The sequence below is a fragment of the Ammospiza caudacuta genome, chromosome 18 (assembly GCF_027887145.1).
Source record: "Ammospiza caudacuta isolate bAmmCau1 chromosome 18, bAmmCau1.pri, whole genome shotgun sequence".
Taxonomy (NCBI): domain Eukaryota; kingdom Metazoa; phylum Chordata; class Aves; order Passeriformes; family Passerellidae; genus Ammospiza; species Ammospiza caudacuta.
Genome location: NC_080610.1, coordinates 560,397 through 580,415, shown reverse-complemented (window position 1 = coordinate 580,415; position 20,019 = coordinate 560,397).

Below are 20,019 nucleotides of genomic sequence, written 5' to 3'. Positions count from 1 at the left end.
GGCTGATTTGCCTTTCTCGTCTTAGGGTTGGGGTTCGGCCTAGGGCTAGGGTTTTTAAAATCAGGAAGCCCTGAGTTCCAGGCACACTGGAGCTGTGAAAGGCATCCAAAAGAGAGTGCAAAAGTGCCACAACATGGCTGCTTTCACGGCTTTTTCCTTGGCAAGAAGCTTAACACCAGGTTGATTTACATTCCCAGGGTTACTGTTAGGCTTAGGCCTAGGGCTAGGATTTTTAAAACTAGGAAGCCCTTAGCTCCAGGCACACTGCAGCTGTTCAAGGCATCCCAAAGGGAGTGCAAAAGTGCAAACACATGGCAGCTTTCACAGCTTTTTCCTTGGCACCATCCCTATACCTTGGATGATTTATCTGCCTAGGGTTAGGGTTAGGCTTCAGCCTAGGGCTTGGATTTTTTTAACCAGGAAGCCCTGAGTTCCAGGCTTACTTCATCTGCCAAAGGCATCCCAAAGGGAGCGCAGAAGTGCCACAACATGGCTGCTTTCACGGCTTTTCCCTTAGGAAGAACCCTAATACCCGGCTGATTCACCTTCCTAGGGTTACTGTTAGGCTTAGGCCTAGGACTTTTAAAACCAGGAAGCCCTGGGCTCCAGGCACACTGCAGCTGCGAAAGGCATCCCAAGGGGAGCGCAAAAGTGACGCAACTTGGCTGCCACCACTGATATTACCATGAGACCATCCCGAGCCATAGGCTTATTTTCCTTCCTAGGGTTAAGGTTTGAGTTACGCCTAGGGTAAGGGTTCTATTAACCAGAAAGCCCTGAGTTCCAAGAACACAGCAGCTGCGAAGGACTACCCAAGAAGAGCGCAAAAGTACCACAACATGCCTGCCTCCACAGCTTTTTCCTTGGGGACATGCCTAATTCCTGGCTGATTTGCCTTTCTCGTCTTAGGGTTGGGGTTCGGCCTAGGGCTAGGGTTTTTAAAATCAGGAAGCCCTGAGTTCCAGGCACACTGGAGCTGTGAAAGGCATCCAAAAGGGAGTGCAAAAGTGCCACAACATGGCTGCTTTCACGGCTTTTTCCTTGGCAAGAAGCTTAACACCAGGCTGATTTACCTTCCCAGGGTTACTGTTAGGCTTAGGCCTAGGGCTAGGATTTTTAAAACTAGGAAGCCCTTAGCTCCAGGCACACTGCAGCTGTTCAAGGCATCCCAAGGGGAGTACAAAAGTGCAACAACATGGCAGCTTTCACAGCTTTTTCCATGGCCCAATCCCTATACCTAGGCTGATTTATCTGCCTAGGGTTAGGGTTAGGGTTCAGCCTAGGGCTTGGATATTTTTAACCAGGAAGCCCTGTGCTCCAAGCACACTGCAGTTGTGAAAGGCATCCCAAGCGGAGTGCAGAAGTGCCACAACATGGCTGCTTTCACGGCTTTTCCCTTAGGAAGAACCCTAATACCCGGCTGATTTACCTTCCCAGGGTTACTGTTAGGCTTAGGCCTAGGACTTTTAAAACCAGGAAGCCCTGGGCTCCAGGCACACTGCAGCTGCGAAAGGCATCCCAAGGGGAGCGCAAAAGTGACGCAACTTGGCTGCCACCACTGATATTTCCATGAGACCACCCCGACCCATAGGCTGATTTTCCTTCCTAGGGTTAAGGTTTGAGTTACGCCTAGGGTAACGGTTCTATTAACCAGAAAGCCCTGAGTTCCAAGAACACAGCAGCTGCGAAGGACTACCCAAGAAGAGCGCAAAAGTACCACAACATGCCTGCCTCCACAGCTTTTTCCTTGGGGACATGCCTAATTCCTGGCTGATTTGCCTTTCTCGTCTTAGGGCTGGGGTTCGGCCTAGGGCTAGGGTTTTTAAAATCAGGAAGCCCTGAGTTCCAGGCACACTGGAGCTGTGAAAGGCATCCAAAAGGGAGTGCAAAAGTGCCACAACATGGCTGCTTTCACGGCTTTTTCCTTGGCAAGAAGCCTAACACCAGGCTGAATTACCTTCCCAGGGTTACTGTTAGGCTTAGGCCTAGGGCTAGGATTTTTAAAACTAGGAAGCCCTTAGCTCCAGGCACACTGCAGCTGTTCAAGGCATCCCAAGGGGAGTACAAAAGTGCAACAACATGGCAGCTTTCACAGCTTTTTCCATGGCCCCATCCCTATACCTAGGCTGATTTATCTGCCTAGGGTTAGGGTTAGGGTTCAGCCTAGGGCTTGGATTTTTTTAACCAGGAAGCCGTGTGCTCCAAGCACACTGCAGCTGTGAAAGGCAACCCAAGAGGAGTGCAGAAGTGCCACAACATGTCTGCTTTCACAGCTTTTTCCTTAGGAAGAACCCTAATACCCGGCTGATTTACCTTCCCAGGGTTACTGTTAGGCTTAGGCCTAGGACTTTTAAAACCAGGAAGCCCTGGGCTCCAGGCACACTGCAGCTGCGAAAGGCATCCCAAGGGGAGCGCAAAAGTGACGCAACTTGGCTGCCACCACTGATATTTCCATGAGACCATCCCGAGCCATAGGCTGATTTTCCTTCCTAGGGTTAAGGTTTGAGTTACGCCTAGGGTAAGGGTTCTATTAACCAGAAAGCCCTGAGTTCCAAGAACACAGCAGCTGCGAAGGACTACCCAAGAAGAGCGCAAAAGTACCACAACATGCCTGCCTCCACAGCTTTTTCCTTGGGGACATGCCTAATTCCTGGCTGATTTGCCTTTCTCGTCTTAGGGCTGGGGTTCGGCCTAAGGCAAGGATTTTTAAAATCAGGAAGCCCTGAGTTCCAGGCACACTGGAGCTGTGAAAGGCATCCAAAAGGGAGTGCAAAAGTGCCACAACATGGCTGCTTTCACGGCTTTTTCCTTGGCAAGAAGCTTAACACCAGGTTGATTTACATTCCCAGGGTTACTGTTAGGCTTAGGCCTAGGGCTAGGATTTTTAAAACTAGGAAGCCCTTAGCTCCAGGCACACTGCAGCTGTTCAAGGCATCCCAAGGGGAGTACAAAAGTGCAAACACATGGCAGCTTTCACAGCTTTTTCCTTGGCACAATCCCTATACCTAGGCTGATTTATCTGCCTAGGGTTAGGGTTAGGCTTCAGCCTAGGGCTTGGATATTTTTAACCAGGAAGCCCTGTGCTCCAAGCACACTGCAGCTGTGAAAGGCATCCCAAGCGGAGTGCAGAAGTGCCACAACATGGCTGCTTTCACGGCTTTTCCCTTAGGAAGAACCCTAATACCCGGCTGATTTACCTTCCCAGGGTTACTGTTAGGCTTAGGCCTAGGACTTTTAAAACCAGGAAGCCCTGGGCTCCAGGCACACTGCAGCTGCGAAAGGCATCCCAAGGGGAGCGCAAAAGTGACGCAACATGGCTGCAACAACTGATATTTCCATGAGACCATCCCGAACCATAGGCTGATTTTCCTTCCTAGGCTTAAGGTTTGAGTTACGCCTAGGGTAAGGGTTCTATTAACCAGAAAGCCCTGAGTTCCAAGAACACAGCAGCTGCGAAGGACTACCCAAGAAGAGCGCAAAAGTACCACAACATGCCTGCCTCCACAGCTTTTTCCTTGGGGACATGCCTAATTCCTGGCTGATTTGCCTTTCTCGTCTTAGGGTTGGGGTTCGGCCTAGGGCTAGGGTTTTTAAAATCAGGAAGCCCTGAGTTCCAGGCACACTGGAGCTGTGAAAGGCATCCAAAAGAGAGTGCAAAAGTGCCACAACATGGCTGCTTTCACGGCTTTTTCCTTGGCAAGAAGCCTAACACCAGGCTGATTTACCTTCCCAGGGTTACTGTTAGGCTTAGGCCTAGGGCTAGGATTTTTAAAACTAGGAAGCCCTTAGCTCCAGGCACACTGCAGCTGTTCAAGGCATCCCAAGGGGAGTACAAAAGTGCAAACACATGGCAGCTTTCACAGCTTTTTCCTTGGCACCATCCCTATACCTAGGCTGATTTATCTGCCTAGGGTTAGGGTTAGGGTTCAGCCTAGGGCTTGGATTTCTTTAACCAGGAAGCCCTGAGTTCCAGGCTTACTTCATCTGCCAAAGGCATTCCAAAGGGAGCGCAGAAGTGCCACAACATGGCTGCTTTCACGGCTTTTCCCTTAGGAAGAACCCTAATACCCGGCTGATTTACCTTCCCAGGGTTACTGTTAGGCTTAGGCCTAGGACTTTTAAAACCAGGAAGCCCTGGGCTCCAGGCACACTGCAGCTGCGAAAGGCATCCCAAGGGGAGCGCAAAAGTGACGCAACTTGGCTGCCACCACTGATATTTCCATGAGACCACCCCGAGCCATAGGCTGATTTTCCTTCCTAGGGTTAAGGTTTGAGTTACGCCTAGGGTAACGGTTCTATTAACCAGAAAGCCCTGAGTTCCAAGAACACAGCAGCTGCGAAGGACTACCCAAGAAGAGCGCAAAAGTACCACAACATGCCTGCCTCCACAGATTTTTCCTTGGGGACATGCCTAATTCCTGGCTGATTTGCCTTTCTCGTCTTAGGGCTGGGGTTCGGCCTAGGGCTAGGGTTTTTAAAATCAGGAAGCCCTGAGTTCCAGGCACACTGGAGCTGTGAAAGGCATCCAAAAGGGAGTGCAAAAGTGCCACAACATGGCTGCTTTCACGGCTTTTTCCTTGGCAAGAAGCCTAACACCAGGCTGAATTACCTTCCCAGGGTTACTGTTAGGCTTAGGCCTAGGGCTAGGATTTTTAAAACTAGGAAGCCCTTAGCTCCAGGCACACTGCAGCTGTTCAAGGCATCCCAAGGGGAGTACAAAAGTGCAACAACATGGCAGCTTTCACAGCTTTTTCCTTGGCCCCATCCCTATACCTAGGCTGATTTATCTGCCTAGGGTTAGGGTTAGGGTTCAGCCTAGGGCTTGGATTTTTTTAACCAGGAAGCCCTGTGCTCCAAGCACACTGCAGCTGTGAAAGGCAACCCAAGAGGAGTGCAGAAGTGCCACAACATGGCTGCTTTCACAGCTTTTTCCTTAGGAAGAACCCTAATACCCGGCTGATTTACCTTCCCAGGGTTACTGTTAGGCTTAGGCCTAGGACTTTTAAAACCAGGAAGCCCTGGGCTCCAGACACACTGCAGCTGCGAAAGGCATCCCAAGGGGAGCGCAAAAGTGACGCAACATGGCTGCCACCACTGATATTTCCATGAGACCATCCCGAACCATAGGCTGATTTTCCTTCCTAGGCTTAAGGTTTGAGTTACGCCTAGGGTAAGGGTTCTATTAACCAGAAAGCCCTGAGTTCCAAGAACACAGCAGCTGCGAAGGACTACCCAAGAAGAGCGCAAAAGTACCACAACATGCCTGCCTCCACAGCTTTTTCCTTGGGGACATGCCTAATTCCTGGCTGATTTGCCTTTCTCGTCTTAGGGTTGGGGTTCGGCCTAGGGCTAGGGTTTTTAAAATCAGGAAGCCCTGAGTTCCAGGCACACTGGAGCTGTGAAAGGCATCCAAAAGAGAGTGCAAAAGTGCCACAACATGGCTGCTTTCACGGCTTTTTCCTTGGCAAGAAGCCTAACACCAGGCTGATTTACCTTCCCAGGGTTACTGTTAGGCTTAGGCCTAGGGTTAGGATTTTTAAAACTAGGAAGCCCTTAGCTCCAGGCACACTGCAGCTGTTCAAGGCATCCCAAAGGGAGTGCAAAAGTGCAAACACATGGCAGCTTTCACAGCTTTTTCCTTGGCACCATCCCTATACCTTGGATGATTTATCTGCCTAGGGTTAGGGTTAGGCTTCAGCCTAGGGCTTGGATTTTTTTAACCAGGAAGCCCTGAGTTCCAGGCTTACTTCATCTGCCAAAGGCATCCCAAAGGGAGCGCAGAAGTGCCACAACATGGCTGCTTTCACGGCTTTTCCCTTAGGAAGAACCCTAATACCCGGCTGATTCACCTTCCTAGGGTTACTGTTAGGCTTAGGCCTAGGACTTTTAAAACCAGGAAGCCCTGGGCTCCAGGCACACTGCAGCTGCGAAAGGCATCCCAAGGGGAGCGCAAAAGTGACGCAACTTGGCTGCCACCACTGATATTACCATGAGACCATCCCGAGCCATAGGCTGATTTTCCTTCCTAGGGTTAAGGTTTGAGTTACGCCTAGGGTAAGGGTTCTATTAACCAGAAAGCCCTGAGTTCCAAGAACACAGCAGCTGCGAAGGACTACCCAAGAAGAGCGCAAAAGTACCACAACATGCCTGCCTCCACAGCTTTTTCCTTGGGGACATGCCTAATTCCTGGCTGATTTGCCTTTCTCGTCTTAGGGTTGGGGTTCGGCCTAGGGCTAGGGTTTTTAAAATCAGGAAGCCCTGAGTTCCAGGCACACTGGAGCTGTGAAAGGCATCCAAAAGGGAGTGCAAAAGTGCCACAACATGGCTGCTTTCACGGCTTTTTCCTTGGCAAGAAGCTTAACAGCAGGCTGATTTACCTTCCCAGGGTTACTGTTAGGCTTAGGCCTAGGGCTAGGATTTTTAAAACTAGGAAGCCCTTAGCTCCAGGCACACTGCAGCTGTTCAAGGCATCCCAAGGGGAGTACAAAAGTGCAACAACATGGCAGCTTTCACAGCTTTTTCCATGGCCCAATCCCTATACCTAGGCTGATTTATCTGCCTAGGGTTAGGGTTAGGGTTCAGCCTAGGGCTTGGATATTTTTAACCAGGAAGCCCTGTGCTCCAAGCACACTGCAGCTGTGAAAGGCAACCCAAGAGGAGTGCAGAAGTGCCACAACATGTCTGCTTTCACAGCTTTTTCCTTAGGAAGAACCCTAATACCCGGCTGATTTACCTTCCCAGGGTTACTGTTAGGCTTAGGCCTAGGACTTTTAAAACCAGGAAGCCCTGGGCTCCAGGCACACTGCAGCTGCGAAAGGCATCCCAAGGGGAGCGCAAAAGTGACGCAACTTGGCTGCCACCACTGATATTTCCATGAGACCATCCCGAGCCATAGGCTGATTTTCCTTCCTAGGGTTAAGGTTTGAGTTACGCCTAGGGTAAGGGTTCTATTAACCAGAAAGCCCTGAGTTCCAAGAACACAGCAGCTGCGAAGGACTACCCAAGAAGAGCGCAAAAGTACCACAACATGCCTGCCTCCACAGCTTTTTCCTTGGGGACATGCCTAATTCCTGGCTGATTTGCCTTTCTCGTCTTAGGGCTGGGGTTCGGCCTAGGGCTAGGATTTTTAAAATCAGGAAGCCCTGAGTTCCAGGCACACTGCAGCTGTGAAAGGCATCCAAAAGGGAGTGCAAAAGTGCCACAACATGGCTGCTTTCACGGCTTTTTCCTTGGCAAGAAGCTTAACACCAGGTTGATTTACATTCCCAGGGTTACTGTTAGGCTTAGGCCTAGGGCTAGGATTTTTAAAACTAGGAAGCCCTTAGCTCCAGGCACACTGCAGCTGTTCAAGGCATCCCAAGGGGAGTACAAAAGTGCAAACACATGGCAGCTTTCACAGCTTTTTCCTTGGCACCATCCCTATACCTAGGCTGATTTATCTGCCTAGGGTTAGGGTTAGGCTTCAGCCTAGGGCTTGGATTTCTTTAACCAGGAAGCCCTGAGTTCCAGGCTTACTTCATCTGCCAAAGGCATTCCAAAGGGAGCGCAGAAGTGCCACAACATGGCTGCTTTCACGGCTTTTCCCTTAGGAAGAACCCTAATACCCGGCTGATTTACCTTCCCAGGGTTACTGTTAGGCTTAGGCCTAGGACTTTTAAAACCAGGAAGCCCTGGGCTCCAGGCACACTGCAGCTGCGAAAGGCATCCCAAGGGGAGCGCAAAAGTGACGCAACTTGGCTGCCACCACTGATATTTCCATGAGACCACCCCGAGCCATAGGCTGATTTTCCTTCCTAGGGTTAAGGTTTGAGTTACGCCTAGGGTAAGGGTTCTATTAACCAGAAAGCCCTGAGTTCCAAGAACACAGCAGCTGCGAAGGACTACCCAAGAAGAGCGCAAAAGTACCACAACATGCCTGCCTCCACAGCTTTTTCCTTGGGGACATGCCTAATTCCTGGCTGATTTGCCTTTCTCGTCTTAGGGTTGGGGTTCGGCCTAGGGCTAGGGTTTTTAAAATCAGGAAGCCCTGAGTTCCAGGCACACTGGAGCTGTGAAAGGCATCCAAAAGAGAGTGCAAATGTGCCACAACATGGCTGCTTTCACGGCTTTTTCCTTGGCAAGAAGCCTAACACCAGGCTGATTTACCTCCCCAGGGGTACTGTTAGGCTTAGGCCTAGGGCTAGGATTTTTAAAACTAGGAAGCCCTTAGCTCCAAGCACACTGCAGCTGTTCAAGGCATCCCAAGGGGAGTACAAAAGTGCAAACACATGGCAGCTTTCACAGCTTTTTCCTTGGCACCATCCCTATACCTAGGCTGATTTATCTGCCTAGGGTTAGGGTTAGGCTTCAGCCTAGGGCTTGGATTTCTTTAACCAGGAAGCCCTGAGTTCCAGGCTTACTTCATCTGCCAAAGGCATTCCAAAGGGAGCGCAGAAGTGCCACAACATGGCTGCTTTCACGGCTTTTCCCTTAGGAAGAACCCTATTACCCGGCTGATTTACCTTCCCAGGGTTACTGTTAGGCTTAGGCCTAGGACTTTTAAAACCAGGAAGCCCTGGGCTCCAGGCACACTGCAGCTGCGAAAGGCATCCCAAGGGGAGCGCAAAAGTGACGCAACTTGGCTGCCACCACTGATATTTCCATGAGACCACCCCGACCCATAGGCTGATTTTCCTTCCTAGGCTTAAGGTTTGAGTTACGCCTAGGGTAAGGGCTCTATTAACCAGAAAGCCCTGAGTTCCAAGAACACAGCAGCTGCGAAGGACTACCCAAGAAGAGCGCAAAAGTACCACAACATTCCTGCCTCCACAGCTTTTTCCTTGGGGACATGCCTAATTCCTGGCTGATTTGCCTTTCTCGTCTTAGGGCTGGGGTTCGGCCTAGGGCTAGGGTTTTTAAAATCAGGAAGCCCTGAGTTCCAGGCACACTGGAGCTGTGAAAGGCATCCAAAAGGGAGTGCAAAAGTGCCACAACATGGCTGCTTTCACGGCTTTTTCCTTGGCAAGAAGCCTAACACCAGGCTGATTTCCCTTCCCAGGGTTACTGTTAGGCTTAGGTCTAGGGCTAGGATTTTTAAAACTAGGAAGCCCTTAGCTCCAGGCACACTGCAGCTGTTCAAGGCATCCCAAAGGGAGTGCAAAAGTGCAAACACATGGCAGCTTTCACAGCTTTATCCTTGGCACCATCCCTATACCTTGGATGATTTATCTGCCTAGGGTTAGGGTTAGGGTTCAGCCTAGGGCTTGGATTTTTTTAACCAGGAAGCCCTGAGTTCCAGGCTTACTTCATCTGCCAAAGGCATCCCAAAGGGAGCGCAGAAGTGCCACAACATGGCTGCTTTCACGGCTTTTCCCTTAGGAAGAACCCTAATACCCGGCTGATTCACCTTCCTAGGGTTACTGTTAGGCTTAGGCCTAGGACTTTTAAAACCAGGAAGCCCTGGGCTCCAGGCACACTGCAGCTGCGAAAGGCATCCCAAGGGGAGCGCAAAAGTGACGCAACTTGGCTGCCACCACTGATATTACCATGAGACCATCCCGAGCCATAGGCTGATTTTCCTTCCTAGGGTTAAGGTTTGAGTTACGCCTAGGATAAGGGTTCTATTAACCAGAAAGCCCTGAGTTCCAAGAACACAGCAGCTGCGAAGGACTAGCCAAGAAGAGCGCAAAAGTACCACAACATGCCTGCCTCCACAGCTTTTTCCTTGGGGACATGCCTAATTCCTGGCTGATTTGCCTTTCTCGTCTTAGGGTTGGGGTTCGGCCTACGGCTAGGGTTTTTAAAATCAGGAAGCCCTGAGTTCCAGGCACACTGGAGCTGTGAAAGGCATCCAAAAGGGAGTGCAAAAGTGCCACAACATGGCTGCTTTCATGGCTTTTTCCTTGGCAAGAAGCTTAACACCAGGCTGATTTACCTTCCCAGGGTTACTGTTAGGCTTAGGCCTAGGGCTAGGATTTTTAAAACTAGGAAGCCCTTAGCTCCAGGCACACTGCAGCTGTTCAAGGCATCCCAAGGGGAGTACAAAAGTGCAACAACATGGCAGCTTTCACAGCTTTTTCCATGGCCCAATCCCTATACCTAGGCTGATTTATCTGCCTAGGGTTAGGGTTAGGCTTCAGCCTAGGGCTTGGATTTCTTTAACCAGGAAGCCCTGAGTTCCAGGCTTACTTCATCTGCCAAAGGCATTCCAAAGGGAGCGCAGAAGTGCCACAACATGGCTGCTTTCACGGCTTTTCCCTTAGGAAGAACCCTATTACCCGGCTGATTTACCTTCCCAGGGTTACTGTTAGGCTTAGGCCTAGGACTTTTAAAACCAGGAAGCCCTGGGCTCCAGGCACACTGCAGCTGCGAAAGGCATCCCAAGGGGAGCGCAAAAGTGACGCAACTTGGCTGCCACCACTGATATTTCCATGAGACCACCCCGACCCATAGGCTGATTTTCCTTCCTAGGCTTAAGGTTTGAGTTACGCCTAGGGTAAGGGCTCTATTAACCAGAAAGCCCTGAGTTCCAAGAACACAGCAGCTGCGAAGGACTACCCAAGAAGAGCGCAAAAGTACCACAACATTCCTGCCTCCACAGCTTTTTCCTTGGGGACATGCCTAATTCCTGGCTGATTTGCCTTTCTCGTCTTAGGGCTGGGGTTCGGCCTAGGGCTAGGGTTTTTAAAATCAGGAAGCCCTGAGTTCCAGGCACACTGGAGCTGTGAAAGGCATCCAAAAGGGAGTGCAAAAGTGCCACAACATGGCTGCTTTCACGGCTTTTTCCTTGGCAAGAAGCCTAACACCAGGCTGATTTCCCTTCCCAGGGTTACTGTTAGGCTTAGGTCTAGGGCTAGGATTTTTAAAACTAGGAAGCCCTTAGCTCCAGGCACACTGCAGCTGTTCAAGGCATCCCAAAGGGAGTGCAAAAGTGCAAACACATGGCAGCTTTCACAGCTTTATCCTTGGCACCATCCCTATACCTTGGATGATTTATCTGCCTAGGGTTAGGGTTAGGGTTCAGCCTAGGGCTTGGATTTTTTTAACCAGGAAGCCCTGAGTTCCAGGCTTACTTCATCTGCCAAAGGCATCCCAAAGGGAGCGCAGAAGTGCCACAACATGGCTGCTTTCACGGCTTTTCCCTTAGGAAGAACCCTAATACCCGGCTGATTCACCTTCCTAGGGTTACTGTTAGGCTTAGGCCTAGGACTTTTAAAACCAGGAAGCCCTGGGCTCCAGGCACACTGCAGCTGCGAAAGGCATCCCAAGGGGAGCGCAAAAGTGACGCAACTTGGCTGCCACCACTGATATTACCATGAGACCATCCCGAGCCATAGGCTGATTTTCCTTCCTAGGGTTAAGGTTTGAGTTACGCCTAGGGTAAGGGTTCTATTAACCAGAAAGCCCTGAGTTCCAAGAACACAGCAGCTGCGAAGGACTAGCCAAGAAGAGCGCAAAAGTACCACAACATGCCTGCCTCCACAGCTTTTTCCTTGGGGACATGCCTAATTCCTGGCTGATTTGCCTTTCTCGTCTTAGGGTTGGGGTTCGGCCTAGGGCTAGGGTTTTTAAAATCAGGAAGCCCTGAGTTCCAGGCACACTGGAGCTGTGAAAGGCATCCAAAAGGGAGTGCAAAAGTGCCACAACATGGCTGCTTTCACGGCTTTTTCCTTGGCAAGAAGCTTAACACCAGGCTGATTTACCTTCCCAGGGTTACTGTTAGGCTTAGGCCTAGGGCTAGGATTTTTAAAACTAGGAAGCCCTTAGCTCCAGGCACACTGCAGCTGTTCAAGGCATCCCAAGGGGAGTACAAAAGTGCAACAACATGGCAGCTTTCACAGCTTTTTCCATGGCCCAATCCCTATACCTAGGCTGATTTATCTGCCTAGGGTTAGGGTTAGGCTTCAGCCTAGGGCTTGGATATTTTTAACCAGGAAGCCCTGTGCTCCAAGCACACTGCAGCTGTGAAAGGCATCCCAAGCGGAGTGCAGAAGTGCCACAACATGGCTGCTTTCCAGCTTTTCCCTTAGGAAGAACCCTAATACCCGGCTGATTTACCTTCCCAGGGTTACTGTTAGGCTTAGGCCTAGGACTTTTAAAACCAGGAAGCCCTGGGCTCCAGGCACACTGCAGCTGCGAAAGGCATCCCAAGGGGAGCGCAAAAGTGATGCAACATGGCTGCAACAACTGATATTTCCATGAGACCATCCCGAACCATAGGCTGATTTTCCTTCCTAGGCTTAAGGTTTGAGTTACGCCTAGGGTAAGGGTTCTATTAACCAGAAAGCCCTGAGTTCCAAGAACACAGCAGCTGCGAAGGACTACCCAAGAAGAGCGCAAAAGTACCACAACATGCCTGCCTCCACAGCTTTTTCCTTGGGGACATGCCTAATTCCTGGCTGATTTGCCTTTCTCGTCTTAGGGTTGGGGTTCGGCCTAGGGCTAGGGTTTTTAAAATCAGGAAGCCCTGAGTTCCAGGCACACTGGAGCTGTGAAAGGCATCCAAAAGAGAGTGCAAAAGTGCCACAACATGGCTGCTTTCACGGCTTTTTCCTTGGCAAGAAGCTTAACACCAGGCTGATTTACCTTCCCAGGGTTACTGTTAGGCTTAGGCCTAGGGCTAGGATTTTTAAAACTAGGAAGCCCTTAGCTCCAGGCACACTGCAGCTGTTCAAGGCATCCCAAGGGGAGTACAAAAGTGCAAACACATGGCAGCTTTCACAGCTTTTTCCTTGGCACCATCCCTATACCTAGGCTGATTTATCTGCCTAGGGTTAGGGTTAGGCTTCAGCCTAGGGCTTGGATTTCTTTAACCAGGAAGCCCTGAGTTCCAGGCTTACTTCATCTGCCAAAGGCATTCCAAAGGGAGCGCAGAAGTGCCACAACATGGCTGCTTTCACGGCTTTTCCCTTAGGAAGAACCCTAATACCCGGCTGATTTACCTTCCCAGGGTTACTGTTAGGCTTAGGCCTAGGACTTTTAAAACCAGGAAGCCCTGGGCTCCAGGCACACTGCAGCTGCGAAAGGCATCCCAAGGGGAGCGCAAAAGTGACGCAACTTGGCTGCCACCACTGATATTTCCATGAGACCACCCCGACCCATAGGCTGATTTTCCTTCCTAGGCTTAAGGTTTGAGTTACGCCTAGGGTAAGGGTTCTATTAACCAGAAAGCCCTGAGTTCCAAGAACACAGCAGCTGCGAAGGACTACCCAAGAAGAGCGCAAAAGTACCACAACATGCCTGCCTCCACAGATTTTTCCTTGGGGACATGCCTAATTCCTGGCTGATTTGCCTTTCTCGTCTTAGTGTTGGGGTTCGGCCTAGGGCTAGGATTTTTAAAATCAGGAAGCCCTGAGTTCCAGGCACACTGGAGCTGTGAAAGGCATCCAAAAGGGAGTGCAAAAGTGCCACAACATGGCTGCTTTCACGGCTTTTTCCTTGGCAAGAAGCTTAACACCAGGCTGATTTACCTTCCCAGGGTTACTGTTAGGCTTAGGCCTAGGACTAGGATTTTTAAAACTAGGAAGCCCTTAGCTCCAGGCACACTGCAGCTGTTCAAGGCATCCCAAGGGGAGTACAAAAGTGCAACAACATGGCAGCTTTCACAGCTTTTTCCTTGGCCCCATCCCTATACCTAGGCTGATTTATCTGCCTAGGGTTAGGGTTAGGGTTCAGCCTAGGGCTTGGATTTTTTTAACCAGGAAGCCCTGTGCTCCAAGCACACTGCAGCTGTGAAAGGCATCCCAAGCGGAGTGCAGAAGTGCCACAACATGGCTGCTTTCACGGCTTTTTCCTTAGGAAGAACCCTAATACCCGGCTGATTTACCTTCCCAGGGTTACTGTTAGGCTTAGGCCTAGGACTTTTAAAACCAGGAAGCCCTGGGCTCCAGGCACACTGCAGCTGCGAAAGGCATCCCAAGGGGAGCGCAAAAGTGACGCAACATGGCTGCCACCACTGATATTTCCATGAGACCATCCCGAACCATAGGCTGATTTTCCTTCCTAGGCTTAAGGTTTGAGTTACGCCTAGGGTAAGGGTTCTATTAACCAGAAAGCCCTGAGTTCCAAGAACACAGCAGCTGCGAAGGACTACCCAAGAAGAGCGCAAAAGTACCACAACATGCCTGCCTCCACAGCTTTTTCCTTGGGGACATGCCTAATTCCTGGCTGATTTGCCTTTCTCGTCTTAGGGTTGGGGTTCGGCCTAGGGCTAGGGTTTTTAAAATCAGGAAGCCCTGAGTTCCAGGCACACTGGAGCTGTGAAAGGCATCCAAAAGAGAGTGCAAAAGTGCCACAACATGGCTGCTTTCACGGCTTTTTCCTTGGCAAGAAGCCTAACACCAGGCTGATTTCCCTTCCCAGGGTTACTGTTAGGCTTAGGCCTAGGGCTAGGATTTTTAAAACTAGGAAGCCCTTAGCTCCAGGCACACTGCAGCTGTTCAAGGCATCCCAAAGGGAGTGCAAAAGTGCAAACACATGGCAGCTTTCACAGCTTTTTCCTTGGCACCATCCCTATACCTTGGATGATTTATCTGCCTAGGGTTAGGGTTAGGCTTCAGCCTAGGGCTTGGATTTTTTTAACCAGGAAGCCCTGAGTTCCAGGCTTACTTCATCTGCCAAAGGCATCCCAAAGGGAGCGCAGAAGTGCCACAACATGGCTGCTTTCACGGCTTTTCCCTTAGGAAGAACCCTAATACCCGGCTGATTCACCTTCCTAGGGTTACTGTTAGGCTTAGGCCTAGGACTTTTAAAACCAGGAAGCCCTGGGCTCCAGGCACACTGCAGCTGCGAAAGGCATCCCAAGGGGAGCGCAAAAGTGACGCAACTTGGCTGCCACCACAGATATTACCATGAGACCATCCCGAGCCATAGGCTTATTTTCCTTCCTAGGGTTAAGGTTTGAGTTACGCCTAGGGTAAGGGTTCTATTAACCAGAAAGCCCTGAGTTCCAAGAACACAGCAGCTGCGAAGGACTACCCAAGAAGAGCGCAAAAGTACCACAACATGCCTGCGTCCACAGCTTTTTCCTTGGGGACATGCCTAATTCCTGGCTGATTTGCCTTTCTCGTCTTAGGGTTGGGGTTCGGCCTAGGGCTAGGGTTTTTAAAATCAGGAAGCCCTGAGTTCCAGGCACACTGGAGCTGTGAAAGGCATCCAAAAGGGAGTGCAAAAGTGCCACAACATGGCTGCTTTCACGGCTTTTTCCTTGGCAAGAAGCTTAACACCAGGTTGATTTACCTTCCCAGGGTTACTGTTAGGCTTAGGCCTAGGGCTAGGATTTTTAAAACTAGGAAGCCCTTAGCTCCAGGCACACTGCAGCTGTTCAAGGCATCCCAAGGGGAGTACAAAAGTGCAACAACATGGCAGCTTTCACAGCTTTTTCCATGGCCCAATCCCTATACCTAGGCTGATTTATCTGCCTAGGGTTAGGGTTAGGGTTCAGCCTAGGGCTTGGATATTTTTAACCAGGAAGCCCTGTGCTCCAAGCACACTGCAGCTGTGAAAGGCATCCCAAGCGGAGTGCAGAAGTGCCACAACATGGCTGCTTTCACGGCTTTTCCCTTAGGAAGAACCCTAATACCCGGCTGATTTACCTTCCCAGGGTTACTGTTAGGCTTAGGCCTAGGACTTTTAAAACCAGGAAGCCCTGGGCTCCAGGCACACTGCAGCTGCGAAAGGCATCCCAAGGGGAGCGCAAAAGTGACGCAACTTGGCTGCCACCACTGATATTTCCATGAGACCACCCCGAGCCATAGGCTGATTTTCCTTCCTAGGGTTAAGGTTTGAGTTACGCCTAGGGTAACGGTTCTATTAACCAGAAAGCCCTGAGTTCCAAGAACACAGCAGCTGCGAAGGACTAGCCAAGAAGAGCGCAAAAGTACCACAACATGCCTGCCTCCACAGCTTTTTCCTTGGGGACATGCCTAATTCCTGGCTGATTTGCCTTTCTCGTCTTAGGGCTGGGGTTCGGCCTAGGGCTAGGGTTTTTAAAATCAGGAAGCCCTGAGTTCCAGGCACACTGGAGCTGTGAAAGGCATCCAAAAGGGAGTGCAAAAGTGCCACAACATGGCTGCTTTCACGGCTTTTTCCTTGGCAAGAAGCCTAACACCAGGCTGAATTACCTTCCCAGGGTTACTGTTAGGCTTAGGCCTAGGGCTAGGATTTTTAAAACTAGGAAGCCCTTAGCTCCAGGCACACTGCAGCTGTTCAAGGCATCCCAAGGGGAGTACAAAAGTGCAACAACATGGCAGCTTTCACAGCTTTTTCCATGGCCCCATCCCTATACCTAGGCTGATTTATCTGCCTAGGGTTAGGGTTAGGGTTCAGCCTAGGGCTTGGATTTTTTTAACCAGGAAGCCGTGTGCTCCAAGCACACTGCAGCTGTGAAAGGCAACCCAAGAGGAGTGCAGAAGTGCCACAACATGGCTGCTTTCACAGCTTTTTCCTTAGGAAGAACCCTAATACCCGGCTGATTTACCTTCCCAGGGTTACTGTTAGGCTTAGGCCTAGGACTTTTAAAACCAGGAAGCCCTGGGCTCCAGGCACACTGCAGCTGCGAAAGGCATCCCAAGGGGAGCGCAAAAGTGACGCAACTTGGCTGCCACCACTGATATTTCCATGAGACCATCCCGAGCCATAGGCTGATTTTCCTTCCTAGGGTTAAGGTTTGAGTTACGCCTAGGGTAAGGGTTCTATTAACCAGAAAGCCCTGAGTTCCAAGAACACAGCAGCTGCGAAGGACTAGCCAAGAAGAGCGCAAAAGTACCACAACATGCCTGCCTCCACAGCTTTTTCCTTGGGGACATGCCTAATTCCTGGCTGATTTGCCTTTCTCGTCTTAGGGCTGGGGTTCGGCCTAGGGCTAGGATTTTTAAAATCAGGAAGCCCTGAGTTCCAGGCACACTGGAGCTGTGAAAGGCATCCAAAAGGGAGTGCAAAAGTGCCACAACATGGCTGCTTTCACGGCTTTTTCCTTGGCAAGAAGCTTAACACCAGGTTGATTTACATTCACAGGGTTACTGTTAGGCTTAGGCCTAGGGCTAGGATTTTTAAAACTAGGAAGCCCTTAGCTCCAGGCACACTGCAGCTGTTCAAGGCATCCCAAGGGGAGTACAAAAGTGCAACAACATGGCAGCTTTCACAGCTTTTTCCTTGGCACAATCCCTATACCTAGGCTGATTTATCTGCCTAGGGTTAGGGTTAGGCTTCAGCCTAGGGCTTGGATATTTTTAACCAGGAAGCCCTGTGCTCCAAGCACACTGCAGCTGTGAAAGGCATCCCAAGCGGAGTGCAGAAGTGCCACAACATGGCTGCTTTCACAGCTTTTTCCTTAGGAAGAACCCTAATACCCGGCTGATTTACCTTCCCAGGGTTACTGTTAGGCTTAGGCCTAGGACTTTTAAAACCAGGAAGCCCTGGGCTCCAGGCACACTGCAGCTGCGAAAGGCATCCCAAGGGGAGCGCAAAAGTGACGCAACATGGCTGCAACAACTGATATTTCCATGAGACCATCCCGAACCATAGGCTGATTTTCCTTCCTAGGCTTAAGGTTTGAGTTACGCCTAGGGTAAGGGTTCTATTAACCAGAAAGCCCTGAGTTCCAAGAACACAGCAGCTGCGAAGGACTACCCAAGAAGAGCGCAAAAGTACCACAACATGCCTGCCTCCACAGCTTTTTCCTTGGGGACATGCCTAATTCCTGGCTGATTTGCCTTTCTCGTCTTAGGGTTGGGGTTCGGCCTAGGGCTAGGGTTTTTAAAATCAGGAAGCCCTGAGTTCCAGGCACACTGGAGCTGTGAAAGGCATCCAAAAGAGAGTGCAAAAGTGCCACAACATGGCTGCTTTCACGGCTTTTTCCTTGGCAAGAAGCCTAACACCAGGCTGATTTACCTTCCCAGGGTTACTGTTAGGCTTAGGCCTAGGGCTAGGATTTTTAAAACTAGGAAGCCCTTAGCTCCAGGCACACTGCAGCTGTTCAAGGCATCCCAAGGGGAGTACAAAAGTGCAAACACATGGCAGCTTTCACAGCTTTTTCCTTGGCACCATCCCTATACCTAGGCTGATTTATCTGCCTAGGGTTAGGGTTAGGCTTCAGCCTAGGGCTTGGATTTCTTTAACCAGGAAGCCCTGAGTTCCAGGCTTACTTCATCTGCCAAAGGCATTCCAAAGGGAGCGCAGAAGTGCCACAACATGGCTGCTTTCACGGCTTTTCCCTTAGGAAGAACCCTAATACCCGGCTGATTCACCTTCCCAGGGTTACTGTTAGGCTTAGGCCTAGGACTTTTAAAACCAGGAAGCCCTGGGCTCCAGGCACACTGCAGCTGCGAAAGGCATCCCAAGGGGAGCGCAAAAGTGACGCAACTTGGCTGCCACCACTGATATTTCCATGAGACCACCCCGAGCTATAGGCTGATTTTCCTTCCTAGGGTTAAGGTTTGAGTTACGCCTAGGGTAAGGGTTCTATTAACCAGAAAGCCCTGAGTTCCAAGAACACAGCAGCTGCGAAGGACTACCCAAGAAGAGCGCAAAAGTACCACAACATGCCTGCCTCCACAGCTTTTTCCTTGGGGACATGCCTAATTCCTGGCTGATTTGCCTTTCTCGTCTTAGGGCTGGGGTTCGGCCTAGGGCTAGGGTTTTTAAAATCAGGAAGCCCTGAGTTCCAGGCACACTGGAGCTGTGAAAGGCATCCAAAAGGGAGTGCAAAAGTGCCACAACATGGCTGCTTTCACGGCTTTTTCCTTGGCAAGAAGCCTAACACCAGGCTGATTTACCTTCCCAGGGTTACTGTTAGGCTTAGGCCTAGGGCTAGGATTTTTAAAACTAGGAAGCCCTTAGCTCCAGGCACACTGCAGCTGTTCAAGGCATCCCAAAGGGAGTACAAAAGTGCAAACACATGGCAGCTTTCACAGCTTTTTCCTTGGCACCATCCCTATACCTTGGATGATTTATCTGCCTATGGTTAGGGTTAGGGTTCAGCCTAGGGCTTGGATTTTTTTAACCAGGAAGCCCTGAGTTCCAGGCTTACTTCATCTGCCAAAGGCATCCCAAAGGGAGCGCAGAAGTGCCACAACATGGCTGCTTTCACGGCTTTTCCCTTAGGAAGAACCCTAATACCCGGCTGATTCACCTTCCCAGGGTTACTGTTAGGCTTAGGCCTAGGACTTTTAAAACCAGGAAGCCCTGGGCTCCAGGCACACTGCAGCTGCGAAAGGCATCCCAAGGGGAGCGCAAAAGTGACGCAACTTGGCTGCCACCACTGATATTACCATGAGACCATCCCGAGCCATAGGCTGATTTTCCTTCCTAGGGTTAAGGTTTGAGTTACGCCTAGGGTAAGGGTTCTATTAACCAGAAAGCCCTGAGTTCCAAGAACACAGCAGCTGCGAAGGACTAGCCAAGAAGAGCGCAAAAGTACCACAACATGCCTGCCTCCACAGCTTTTTCCTTGGGGACATGCCTAATTCCTGGCTGATTTGCCTTTCTCGTCTTAGGGCTGGGGTTCGGTCTAGGGCTAGGGTTTTAAAATCAGGAAGCCCTGAGTTCCAGGCACACTGGAGCTGTGAAAGGCATCCAAAAGGGAGTGCAAAAGTGCCACAACATGGCTGCTTTCACGGCTTTTTCCTTGGCAAGAAGCCTAACACCAGGCTGATTTACCTTCCCAGGGTTACTGTTAGGCTTAGGCCTAGGGCTAGGATTTTTAAAACTAGGAAGCCCTTAGCTCCAGGCACATTGCAGCTGTTCAAGGCATCCCAAGGGGAGTACAAAAGTGCAAACACATGGCAGCTTTCACAGCTTTTTCCTTGGCACCATCCCTATACCTAGGCTGATTTATCTGCCTAGGGTTAGGGTTAGGGTTCAGCCTAGGGCTTGGATTTTTTTAACCAGGAAGCCCTGTGCTCCAAGCACACTGCAGCTGTTCAAGGCATCCCAAGGTGAGTCCAGAAGTGCAACAACATGGCAGCTTTCACAGCTTTTTCCATGGCCCCATCCCTATACCTAGGCTGATTTATCTGCCTAGGGTTAGGGTTATGCTTCAGC